The sequence below is a fragment of the Agelaius tricolor genome, unplaced genomic scaffold (genome assembly GCF_023055355.1).
Source record: "Agelaius tricolor isolate 1412-34295 unplaced genomic scaffold, bAgeTri1.0.p SCAF_59, whole genome shotgun sequence".
Lineage (NCBI taxonomy): Eukaryota > Metazoa > Chordata > Aves > Passeriformes > Icteridae > Agelaius > Agelaius tricolor.
Window position 1 is genome coordinate 605,861 of NW_027269319.1, and position 13,004 is coordinate 618,864.

The window sequence follows — 13,004 nt, forward strand, 5'->3', positions numbered from 1 at the left end:
TTGGGCTGCAGCTGTGACTAATGAAGATAACTGGGATAAAGGGGGCGGGTTAGCCAGTCAGAGAGAGTCTTGAAGGAGCCCTGAACTGAGAAAGAACAATATGCAGAAGAAGGAGTCTGTGCTGTGAAGATCTGCAGCCATAAGAACGCACTGAGGAGGTATGGGACTCTAGAAATAGCACAACACCACCAGCTTGTGATTTATATCTGCCCACTTCTTTTCCATCTTCTGAAAAACTAAGAGCAAGTTGAGCCAAGAGCAATAGTATCCTTGTGAGTGCATCTGAACACATTTGACAGTGACACCTCATCCTATTGCCTATATTCTCCCACGGAAGATTCCTTGCTCTTTTTTCTCTGCCACCAATGGGGATCTGCAGTCCCTGCCCGGCACTGCTCCTTGTGGCTTGTCAAGGCAGAGGCGATGCTCTGGTGCACCTGGCGCAGGTGAGCCTCGGGCCCGGGCAGGGACCGATGCTCCGAGCTGCCGCGGATACGGCGGCGAAGGCGAGCGGTGCCGCGGCCTCGCTGGGAAGCCGAGGCAGGGCTGTGCTCTCAGCGCCGCCGGGGCTGCCGAGCAGCGCTTTCCACGCTCCGGAGCCAGCCCCGCAGCCGCGCTCTCCCGAACCGCACTGACCCGCGCCCATTCTCGGCCCGGCTGCAGGACTCCCCGAGCCGGCCATCTCCCCCCTCTTTGCAAGGCTCAGCCCGTCCCCGGCTTCTGCCCTCTCTCCAAACCCCTCACCTGGGCTCTCCTCCCTGTGCCCCGGACTCTCGCCCTTCTGCCAGGGCTCTATCCTCGCTCCCGGCATCTCCTTCTCTTGGGTTCTCCCCGCTCCCAGCCTGTCTCCCCTCTCCCTGGCTCACCCCTTCCCGGGGATCTCCCCGGCTCCCGCGCTCTCTCTCTGCTCCCGGGCGCTCCCCGCTCCCGGAGTCTCTCCTCTCCCGAGCTCTACCCCGTCTCCCTGGGTCCTCCCCTCTCTCCCGAGAGCTCCCCCTTCTCTCGGACTCTCCCGCCTCTCTCGGCATCTCCCCCTTCTCCGCGGTGGCTTCTCCCTCTTGCAGGATTCCTCTCCTCTCCCAGAGTTCTGCCGTCCTCCCAGCATCTCTCTGCTCTCCCGCTCACTCCTCCCTCTGCCAGGTCTCTCTCCCCTCTGCCGGGATGTCCGCCCGTTCCCGGAGCGCCCCATCCCCCGGCCCCTCGCCGCCTCGGCCGGGCCGCCCCGGGGCCGCGCTCGGAGCGCAGCGGGGCCGGGCCGGGGCCGCGTCAGCTCCGCCCCGCGGGAGGAGCCGCGACAGCGCCCGGCAGCGGCCCCGCGCAGGCGGAGCGGCCCCGGCCGCGCCCGGGGCTGTGCTTGGGGAGGGGCTGCGGCATGTGGGGGCTCCTCCGGCCTCGCTCCGGACACGAGGAGCTCCGACCTGTGCTCGCTTTCTACCTTCAAGGCTGCCGGATGCCTTGCACTGAAGCTGGAGTGCCCGGGCTATTCCGGTCGCTTCTGGTCCTCAGCTGAGTATTGCTGGCCGGGGGTCTCTGTACAAATCACGAACGGGATGGGACTGCTGAGGAACGTGCCTCGAGCTGTTTGTTTTCCAGGATCAGTCTCATTACATGGTTATGACTATGGGAAGATGCCAGCACCTCACATCCCTGGCAGCAGGCAATGGACTTAATAGTACAACTTACTTGAAAAGTCTTTTGACCAATCACACAAAGCAAAAGCATATTGACAGTACTTCTATCCAACCACTATAAGCACACGTACCTTTTGTTAAAACACTGCTTGCTTATTTCAAATACTATATACCTGCTTGTAAGCCTTAAAACACAATGCACAGAGCTCCATTATTAAGCTTAGAACTTCCTCATATCTTGCTAGAGATACTTTTCTGTAGCTTAGGGAGTCATTCTAACCAAGCGTTAATACACTGGTGCGTCGGTATTAATCAAGTTCGAATAAGCAGCCCAGCTCAGCTCCACGGAGCAGCCTCTGGACTGACTGACAGAAGCTCACAGGCAATGGGAGCTCTCCTCAGATGCAGACATTGTATTGGTTCAGAGTCTGGGGGCACAGAGATAGACCAATGAGATGTCTTGATCTGAGAGTTTTGAATGGGCTAAATGGGCTATGGGTGCCCGAGGCAATAAACGAAGCTGTTTGCTGATGACCAAAGGGAGTTCTGTTGTGTGTTACATCTCAGACATACGAACATCCCGGATTCTACAGTAACATACACAAACCATTGTTCTATTTGTCCTTACTTTTCTACTTATATAACTTTTTTGCTGACAAATCTTATGCCTACTGCTTAGCTCTTACTGCAGTGTTTCTGTCTCTGAGGTCTGCCTTTTGCAGCTTTCCCAAAACCCTCTGATTTGAAGGATTTCCACAATTCCCCCTGTAGGTACAACTAAAAAGAAACCTTTGTAACCATGTCATTTATTAACTACCTTGTGTTTCATAACCTTATTACAATATACCTCCTTATTACTTGCTTAAAGCATCCTTTTTGCTCGCATTAAGCCTTGCTATATTCCAACACAGCAATTGTAATGCTGTGAAAGTCCAGTCAGTTCAAAGGGCATAAGTCGTGTCTGATAGCAATTACAAGTCATTGTCCAAAATGTCTCGCCTGTTCAAAGGTCTTAATTCAAAACCTTCCTCCATGTCTATACCTTCATCTGCCATCTGTGTGAGATTTTGAGAACTCTCTGTGAATCCATTTCCTACCTCTCTCTCTTGCGTGATAAAAACTTCTTTGATAGTTTTGTCGCACATTTTGTGGCACACACCAACATATGCAAGGTATTACTACTAGTATCACTGCCAAAACACCCAATACATAGAGACCTATTCTACAAAGTTCCCTTAGCCAAGGTGCAAAGCTCCATCCTTGAAACAAATCATCCAACCATGACCCACTATCTTCTATAATTTGAGCTGTCAAATCTTTCAGCTTTTGTATGCTTTTGTGGATGGATTCAGAGTGATCAGACAGGTTCATGCAACACAGTCCTTCAAATTCCTCACAACCATGCCCATGTGCCAGTAAAAGAAAATCAATTGCTGCTCTGTTCTGTAAGGTTGCATGTCTGACAACACTAACATCAGTCATCATGTCACTATTTGCAATGGAAGTAGCACTGTCTTCTTTCTTCAGCCAACACCCCAATTGGTATAATGGTTTCAATGCCTCACCTGAGGCAAGTTGATGTGGAAATAAAGTTGATGTAACTCATTTTACAGGGCCCTAGGGTCTGAAATTGCTATTACAGTTTTCTTTATAATGATGGGCAAATCTTTTTTCTCTATGTATTCTCTTGATGGCTTTTTTAGCAATAGGTGCTATCACAGTGAGTTGTCTGATGCTACATGGGCCACCTTTAATTTTTGAGGGAATGCCCTGCCAGGCTCTATCTCCACAAATGATCCAATATTGTGTTGCTAATTGGCGTGGGGACTCATCTAGGTCAGCTACTCATCAGTAGTTTCACCCTTAGGAGGCACTGGGGTAGTACAATTGCACCACAAACTTGCGTATCTGTCCGCAGGATGATGGGGAGTAACATTTAACTGTGGATCTCCCTGGTACTGAAACTCAGCACAAAATTCCATTAGAAATGAACCAAGAATTCCAATTCTTGAGGTTAGAAGGTGCTTTAAGAAGATCAGGGGCCCAATGATGCCAGCTGGTTATGGGATTGGTCTCGTTGGCAGCCTCACACCAATATTTGTCATGGTTGGGTATTGGCCACTCCTTGGCTGGCACTGGCACACCGACCAAACAGTTGAAAAGGGTTTATCAGGGATCAAGTTAGTCAAACATATGGTGTCTGAGCATGCTGACTTGGCTAAAGCAAGGCCAACATTCATTTTTAGTTGATCTACAGGCATATATGTATGCAAAAGCAAGCAAGCAAAACCAACAAGCACCGGTATATCATTTGATCAAACTCCACGTTCCTGATCAGCTGCTTTTTGGCAAAAGCTTCCCCATCTATTTCAGTTCTCAAACAAATCTTTTAGCCCTTGTTCAGGGACTGGCCAACTATAGGGCACTAAACTGTCCCTCTAACCTTCAATTTTTACAAATTCTTTTGAACACAATGGACACCATGCTTTTGCTAAAAGAGCTCTATGGTACAAACCATTTTCACAGTCCAAAACTCAACAATCAAACTCAAGATTTGTAGCTTTCACAGGTTGAAGAGGGAACGTCTGGCATGAACCGTAGTTTCTCCGTGCGGCTCACGTCTGCATGCTCATTTCCCTGCTGGTGGAATTGTCGGTGTGCTCTTGTGCATGAGACGGTTTCACGTCCTTTGCAGGGACCCACTTAGGTCCAGCACCTGTGCAAATACAAGCATACCCTTTGCTCTAAGGGATTAGTGCAAATGGTCCTTCAGTTTGTCCTAACTCAAGGTTTCTGATGAAAACTGAAGGATTTTCTTTCAATTTTGCCTGTGTGCTGTTTGAAAAGTGCCTAAAAATTGGAAGATTAGGTCCTGCAAAGGAGCTATTCAAAATATAAAGACATCTAAAGCTTTGCTCAACCTCATCAGAGGTCAGTCTTGGGTCACTCCCCCTTTTGTTGATCTAGAATGGGTTTTAGAGTGTGGTGCATCCTTTCAACAATTGGCTGACCTGTGCGGGAATAGGGAATTCCAAAAGTGTGGCAAACGCTCCAGTCCATCAAAAATGTGGCCAATTTTTGAACTATGTATGTGGGGCCATTTGTTGGTTTTTGCCTCGTGGGGGATCAGTTTGGAGAGCTGTGGATCCCAGTGACACTGACAAGGACAAAAGCAAAACCGAGAGGCGGTCTTTCTTCTCAGGACCAAAGTCCCACAGCTTTAATGGAGAACAACTCCAGGAGAGAAAGGGAGTGTCCAGGAGAGGAAAGAGGATGTCCAGGAGAGGAAAGAGAGTGTTCACCTCGTGGCAGGAGATTTTAGACCCTCGGGGAGAGGGGGCGGTAGAAAGGAACTACCATAGTTCAACATAATAAATCACCACACTGTAGTTTTCTGCATAAATTGCTGCACCTGTTGCAAACAAAATCCTAAAATCTCCCCAAACACAACCATACAGTCCCAAATGACCACAATGTGGGAGAAAAACCACTCAACCCCCCTGTATACCCTAGCACCAGGTGTCACAGGGAACACCAACCCCTGCAATTAGAAAGTCCACAGACACAAGCTCACCGGGAAAGGAGTATCTCTTTATGAGGGGACAGAGTGCTCACTTTTCTCAACACAACACACACCATGCACCACATGAGCATCCACCCACATCATCTTCCTCAAACATTCACACACTGGAAACAAAACCACAATTACAACACACCGGAAAAATTGCAGCAATAAAACAGGATTTGCTCAATTCACCCCCAGAATTGTTAGCAGGTCCTTATTGACACAGCAAATCCTTTCTGCCAGCAGCCAGACCCAAACCCAAACTGTACAGGCGTATGTTGCGTGCAGGACATCTCTGTGTGACTTGTGAACAGCCCTTCCCCTGCGTATGCCTTATGGGTTACTTTAAGCAGAGTTAAACATTCCCTTTCTCCACAGTCCCAGCAGTCTTGTCTGTCCCCCATGAGGAACAGCGAGAGCGGAGGTGCCTCCCGGAAAGGAATGTCCTGGCAGCGCCCAGAGACGTCCACAGCCCGGTTGTTCTCGCTGGAGCAGAGAAGCGTTCCTGCCATGGTCACCAAATGAAGAGTGGAATAGAACTCACCACAGTTAAAGTTAGAAGGTGGTATGTTTATTACAGCACCAGGCACACAAGGAGTTGTCTCCTAAACACATGTGTGAAGAATCACCACCTCTCTACTTATCTAAAACAGTCTTACATATTCAGATAATTCCCAAAAACCCTAATACATATTCATTAGGTAACTCCGCCTACCCCCCTTTGTATTAAAATATATTATAATTGAGTCCAAAGTTCCTTCACATTCCTGCAGTCTTTCACTTCACATGGGTTGGTGGGTTTAAAGTAGGGAATGGTCTCCTTCTGATGAAGGCCAAGACGTCTTCCTCAATATGACCTCTTTACTTAGGACCTGTTGGCAGGCTTTCGCACCCCTTGGCTATAGCTGAAGTTTCGGGGCCCAGGTGCAGGCTACAGTCCTCTTCTTTGTCACAGAGATATCCGCATCCCATCCTGCTTCTTTAAACATAGTAAAGACAGGCAAGTGATATATTACCCTAGCCTGAACTACTTTACCTCCTAAAAATAAACTATCCCTTATTATTTCTACTGTTCTTGCTATACTCTTTCCCCCTAACTACATCTTGCTAAAATTTTAACTCTTCCAGTTCTTTTAAGTCCTTGATTCATTGGCCTCATCTCACACGCCAGCCATGTGTGAGCCAATGCTGTAAACTGGGAAATTCCACTCCTGAGCAGGAGACATAAGGCCTGGTTCTGAGCTGGAGAGGTGAGAAGGATGAGATGCACACCATTTTGATCCAGGGGATGTCCTGAAAGTGCACTGCCTACCTGCCCCTGATGCCGAGCACCACGCTCCATCTCCTTCTACTGCTCAGCAGAGTTTTAGGAATCCAGGGGTTGGTATGTATTATTTGCTACTGCAACTAATAGAATGAATTTGCTTTGCAAGCCCAGTTTTGTCCTGGGTTATTTTGTGCATGAGTCTCCTCCTGAACCTGTGACTAAGACCAGCAGAGACCTACAGGACACTCCTATTCTTATGTCAGTAGATTCTAAGAAGTGATTTAAGTATCAATAAGTCAATAAATATCAATCAGTAAATCAAATAATTTGGGGCAATATTTAACCTGTGAGTTTCAGCAAAGTATTGAATATGTCTTAGATCCATGGATACAAATGAGTAAGTGAGATTGCTGGGTGTGCATGTATTAGGGAAGTGATTCCCCACACACCCAGCACTGAAATCAAGTATTGCCTCTCTTCTAACCCTGAGCTGGCAGCAGGGATCAGGCGCTGCTTGGAAACGTTCATTTTGGCGACTTCAGTTGAGCAGGTAAGAATGATCAAAATGAAATCTTTTCCAGCTGTTTCCCTTTGGTTTACCTGTTTGAGGGTTAAAATTCTGTGCTGCAGGTGTCCTGGGTGTGTGCAGAGCAGTGCAGCCCCAGAAACCCCTTGGTTTGCCCACAAGTTGTCATGCCTTGTTCCCAGGTGTGCCCAGCTGTGGCAGGAGAAGGAGCCCGCAGCGCAGTGGGCACCGTGCCCTGCCCAGCCGGGGCTCTCTGGCACAGAGCAGCAGCAGCGCCAGCACCGTTCAACTGCTCCTGCCTTGGCTTCTCCTGGGACACAGGAGCCTCTGGAAATCAGCACCGCCAGTCGCGTTCCCAGCTTGGAGCAGCTGCTGCTGCTGGGCAGATGCTGCCAGTTCGACTGCTTCCAAAGGGGAAGAAAGGCAGAGATGTACATGCACCGGAGCCCTGGGCATGTCCAATAAAGGTGCAAATATGTGGGGAGATTTGTTAGGAAGGATTTCAGCTGTGATGCCAACAGTGGCTTCTGCCTGGTTCTGTGTGTTCTAGATGAGTAATGTAATGGTTGGCTCTGACAATTAAGAAGTAGATGTTATGTGGATGTTCAAATGTGTAGGGATGATATTCTAATATATCCTCCCATAGTCCTCTTTCCCCTACCCCTTGTAATAGTCTTGGTAGTCAGGGCATTTGGGGAGGGCTGGCTTGTGACCAGCAGGCGGGGTGTAACAACACCTGACCTCCAGTCCAGATGCAAGAAAGTAATCTCCACCAATGGACAGCAGAGTAAGAGTTGACTGACAAAACTTTTGGAGGGGCTGAGGGTATAAAAGGCAGAGCATCCTTTTTGTAGATGAGCACATGGCTGCTAGTCACAGAGACTCCCAGTGCTGCAATTTTTCCTTATTCAGTCCTTTGTTAATGTTTAATAAACCTTTAAAATGTTAAAAGTGAGAGTCATTTCTCACATGTACATTGCTTTGGGCCATTTTCTTGGTCTGGTTTCCTTTGCTTGGGTTCCATCTGAGTGCTCAGTTGGGGTACAGGCTGTAGGTGCTTGGGGCACTCTTGGAGTTCCTCTTGGATCCCCTGAACAACAGGCTTTGGCCCATGAGGGGAATTTGTGCTGCTTTGTGACAGAGGAGAACTTCCCAGGCTGTTTTGTATTTGCTGTAGGGAAGATTGGTTATTGCTTTGCATAAATTCACAGACCTCCATAGAGTGTTTGCTTTGTGATGTCAGGGCATGGTTGCCACATTGTCGTAGTGACATCAGAAGATTGCCTTGGTGCACGGAAGGCCTGAGTGTCAGAGCAGTCCTAGTGCTTGCTCACATCAGAACTTTCCTGGTTGGGGAATTTGTCAGTGGGTAGCTGCCCACTGACAAGAACCTTATTTTTTTCTAGTGTTTACTAAACTTGCACAAATGAAATGATTCACCACCTTGCCACAGCAGCTTTTGCTGCTTATGGCGTTTCCTTTTCTCTTTATTATATGACACACTTTGCACGTAAGTAGAGGTTTCTCTTCTGCTTAGGTTGGGGTGTAACCTAACCTGGCTTTTGTATGTCTTCCTGCTCTTTCTTAGTGACTGAGTTTCTGATTTTGAAACAGAAAGAGCATTAGGATGCCACTGCTTTGGTCAAGCTCCTGTCAAGGTGTTCAGCTAAAAAGGGGGTGTCTGTAGCCACAGGGGCAGCATTTGCAAGGCAATCTGCAGGGCTTCTGTTCCCTCCACGGGAGAGTCTGTGGCAGCAGAGTCTGTCATTTCCTCAGTTTGCTGGGACAAGCAAGACACCTTTGAAAATGTAGCCTGGCAGACCTTCAGGGAATGCCTTCTAAAAACTCTGCAGTTGTTCCCAGAATTCAGAGAAAGCTTCTTTCTTTCTAAGTTTTCTCATGAAAGGATTTGACTGTCTAACTTGACCTTTTACTGAGTGCTAAAACAGTGATCTTCCCTTTGCAATGAAATGCAAACTCCAAAGCAGTGAGTGTCTGCTCCTGAACCCCGGAGCTGCTGTTGTGCTGTTTTACAAAGAACTGCCACAGCTCAGGGGATTTTGGGAAGCTTTTCTGGACAACTGTTTCCAGCAAATTAATGAGAATTGGTGCATGCAACTGATTTTAAAAAAAAAGTACTTGAAGGAAAGCATTGCAGAAACTCTTTTATGTGTTTGGAAGAACAGGAGCATAGAGAGTTACAGAGCAATTTGCATTTTCTTGATCATGTTTGTATTCATTTACTGGCTAAACAGGCCAAAGTGTAGGCACAAGCAAGAATATTGTCCTGATCCCTTGCTGGCTGTGTGAATGAAATGTGTTGTGAAAGGGGAAATCATCTCTGTTTGGGTTGACTTGTTCTGTGGGATTCAGTAGCCCAGGCAGTTTTCTCACAGCATCTGGTTCATTTTCCCTTCCCACTACAGGTCACCTGAAGCATGTCTTCAGCAGTGCTGATCCTGAGGTGAGTGAGAAAGAAACAATTCATGTTCCGGGTGTTTAAGGATTGTAGAGGAAGATGTGAGCTTGGCCAGTAGCAGTAGACTGTAGAGGGCCAGTTAGGAAGGCTGAAAAAAAATTCATTTTCATGCCTGCAAAAAAAATACCAAAGGCAAAAGTAGTTATTTTGAAATTTCCATCTTAGAGCTTTGAAGAACTAAAAATCCAGTTTTGCAGAGAGAACGTTGCTTGGTGAGGGAAGATAGGGAAAATTTAACAAAGAGCAATTTCATTGAATTAGACCATGTTAATTTAAACAAACTGAAATGGAATTCTATTCCCATCAAACATTATGATATCTACTTGGAATATGAGGTGGTAGAAAAGGAAGGCCACCTTGCAATGGTGCCTGCTGTATCTGAAGTGAAATGGGCACCATAGGGGCGGGGGAGCTGCGTGGGCCAAAAGGAGCCAGAGGTGCTGGCGGCCTTGAGCCACTGAAGATGAGGCAGCGCGTGGCCAGGTGGTCAAGAAGGCCCAGGGCATGGTGGCCTGTGTCAGCAGCAGTGGGGCAGCAGGAGCAGGGCAGTGAGCGTGGCCCTGTGCTGGGCAGCGCTGGGGCCACAGCTGCAGTGCTGGGTGCACTTGTGGGCCCCTGGGCAGCAGAAAGTCCTTGAGGGGCTGCAGCGCGTGCACAGAAGGACTGGGGAGCTGGGCAAGGGGGTGCAGCGCAAGGCCAGTGAAGAGGTGCTGAAGGAGCTTTAGCCTGGACAATGGGAGGCTCTTGAGGGACCTTCAGGCAGACTTCCATCAATCCCTGCATGACAGTGCTCAGCACAAGGGCTGTTTCTCCACCAAACATCCCCTCACTGCATGCAAGAGCTTTAGGCGCTGCAGTGGGTGACACTTGCATCTTGTGCTTTGTTGGCTCCTTGATTTGCTAGCACGAGAAGGCCTGTTCATTCTCCTGTTTTTCCAGCAAGCAAAGATGCTTCTGCACAATGTTTCCTGCCCTTCTCCTGCCCTGGATGGGATTGTGATCCAGTTTTGAGTTTTCCGTGTCTGCAGCAGCAGTAGCAAAGGCCTTGCTGTCGCTTTCCACGTTTTCCATTTCAGTGCTTTCAAGCTCTAAAAGCTCCGTTTTCCGAGACAACCTTGCTTGCTGATAGCAGCCAGGGAGGAAAATCAACTTCATATCCATCTAGAGTTCTCTTGAGATGGCCCATTTTAATTTGGTGGCTGTGATTTAGAACGCCTAGGTCGCTATCAAATATTATGATTTGTCCTTAGAAAATGTGGTGGGTAGATCTGAAAAGAAATGAGGTTCTGCATCATAGGTACCAGCCTGTCCCTCATGCTCCTCTCTTGCCACAGATGACAGAAGCAAGAGCTGTCTCTCCCCTGGCTCCCACTGCTCCTGGAGAAGAAGCCAAAGAGGAGCAAACTGAGGGTCATGAGCGCCAGCCTCCATCAGTGGTGACACCGGAAAACTCAGATCTTGTAAGTGCCAGTTGCGTGCAGTGCTGTCTTTAGTGCAAGGCAGAGCTGCCAGGTTTGGAGCAGCCAGCACTTTGCTGTTGCAGGCTGAGGATGCTGGGGGCTGGAGTCCTGCCAGGAGCTGGGGATTTCCTGCAGGCAGCAAGCACAGAACTTGGCCTTTGAGCCGTCACGTTGAGGCAGCAAAGGGCTGGTGCCTGTGGGAGAGTATCTGGCCGCTTGGCTCAGGGAAGCTCTATCTCTTGGCTTCTGCAGTGCTATGTGTTTCTTTTCCCTTTTTGGAAAGGTGTGTTTGGCTTGTGAAAGCAGTCTGCACTTTCCTTGCGTAGTTCTTCACTTGTACAGTGTCTTTTGGGCCAGCTGTCTTTTGGCTCTTGATAAGCTACAAGGGGAGGATTGTGTGGTCCATGCAGCTGTGGGGGGCCATTCTTGTCCCACGTGGCCAAAGAAACAAAGTGCGGAGTTGCAAAGCCTTCTTGTGAGGCCAAAAGCAGAAGCGGCCAGTTTCTGTTGGTGCATATTTTGGTGTAGTCTGCAGCTTTGGCAAGTGCCTTGGAGCCTGGAGTGGGAGGGAAGCTGCAAGTCCTTGACCGCTGTCTTGTGTTGCTCAGAACAGGAAGGCCATCTTGCAATGGTGCCTGCTGTATCTGAAGTGAAATGGGCAGCATAGGGGCGGGGGAGCTGCGTGGGCCAAAAGGAGCCAGAGGTGCTGGCGGCCTTGAGCCACTGAAGATGAGGCAGCGCGTGGCCAGGTGGTCAAGAAGGCCCAGGGCATGGTGGCCTGTGTCAGCAGCAGTGGGGCAGCAGGAGCAGGGCAGTGAGCGTGGCCCTGTGCTGGGCAGCGCTGGGGCCACAGCTGCAGTGCTGGGTGCACTTGTGGGCCCCTGGGCAGCAGAAAGTCCTTGAGGGGCTGCAGCGTGTGCACAGAAGGACTGGGGAGCTGGGCAAGGGGGTGCAGCACAAGGCCAGTGAAGAGGTGCTGAAGGAGCTTTAGCCTGGACAATGGGAGGCTCTTGAGGGACCTTCAGGCAGACTTCCATCAATCCCTGCATGACAGTGCTCAGCACAAGGGCTGTTTCTCCACCAAACATCCCCTCACTGCATGCAAGAGCTTTAGGCGCTGCAGTGGGTGACACTTGCATCTTGTGCTTTGTTGGCTCCTTGATTTGCTAGCACGAGAAGGCCTGTTCATTCTCCTGTTTTTCCAGCAAGCAAAGATGCTTCTGCACAATGTTTCCTGCCCTTCTCCTGCCCTGGATGGGATTGTGATCCAGTTTGAGTTTTCCGTGTCTGCAGCAGCAGTAGCAAAGGCCTTGCTGTCGCTTTCCACGTTTTCCATTTCAGTGCTTTCAAGCTCTAAAAGCTCCGTTTTCCGAGACAACCTTGCTTGCTGATAGCAGCCAGGGAGGAAAATCAACTTCATATCCATCTAGAGTTCTCTTGAGATGGCCCATTTTAATTTGGTGGCTGTGATTTAGAACGCCTAGGTCGCTATCAAATATTATGATTTGTCCTTAGAAAATGTGGTGGGTAGATCTGAAAAGAAATGAGGTTCTGCATCATAGGTACCAGCCTGTCCCTCATGCTCCTCTCTTGCCACAGATGACAGAAGCAAGAGCTGTCTCTCCCCTGGCTCCCACTGCTCCTGGAGAAGAAGCCAAAGAGGAGCAAACTGAGGGTCATGAGCGCCAGCCTCCATCAGTGGTGACACCGGAAAACTCAGATCTTGTAAGTGCCAGTTGCGTGCAGTGCTGTCTTTAGTGCAAGGCAGAGCTGCCAGGTTTGGAGCAGCCAGCACTTTGCTGTTGCAGGCTGAGGATGCTGGGGGCTGGAGTCCTGCCAGGAGCTGGGGATTTCCTGCAGGCAGCAAGCACAGAACTTGGCCTTTGAGCCGTCACGTTGAGGCAGCAAAGGGCTGGTGCCTGTGGGAGAGTATCTGGCCGCTTGGCTCAGGGAAGCTCTATCTCTTGGCTTCTGCAGTGCTATGTGTTTCTTTTCCCTTTTTGGAAAGGTGTGTTTGGCTTGTGAAAGCAGTCTGCACTTTCCTTGCGTAGTTCTTCACTTGTACAGTGTCTTTTG

General features: G+C 49.2%; 1 protein-coding gene across 3 annotated transcripts in view; it reads left to right on the plus strand.

Moving 5' to 3' along the window:
* The window catches only part of LOC139605088 (serine/threonine-protein kinase PAK 2-like), a 28,753-nt gene extending 17,823 nt beyond the window's left edge, over positions 1-10,930 (plus strand). For all 3 annotated transcript variants that reach the window (XR_011684228.1, XR_011684227.1, XR_011684226.1), the window contains 2 exons: positions 9,416-9,453; positions 10,803-10,930. The gene's annotated coding sequence lies outside the window, so the exon portion shown is untranslated. The remainder of the gene's footprint in view (positions 1-9,415; positions 9,454-10,802) is intronic.
* Positions 10,931-13,004: the final 2,074 nt, after the last annotated feature.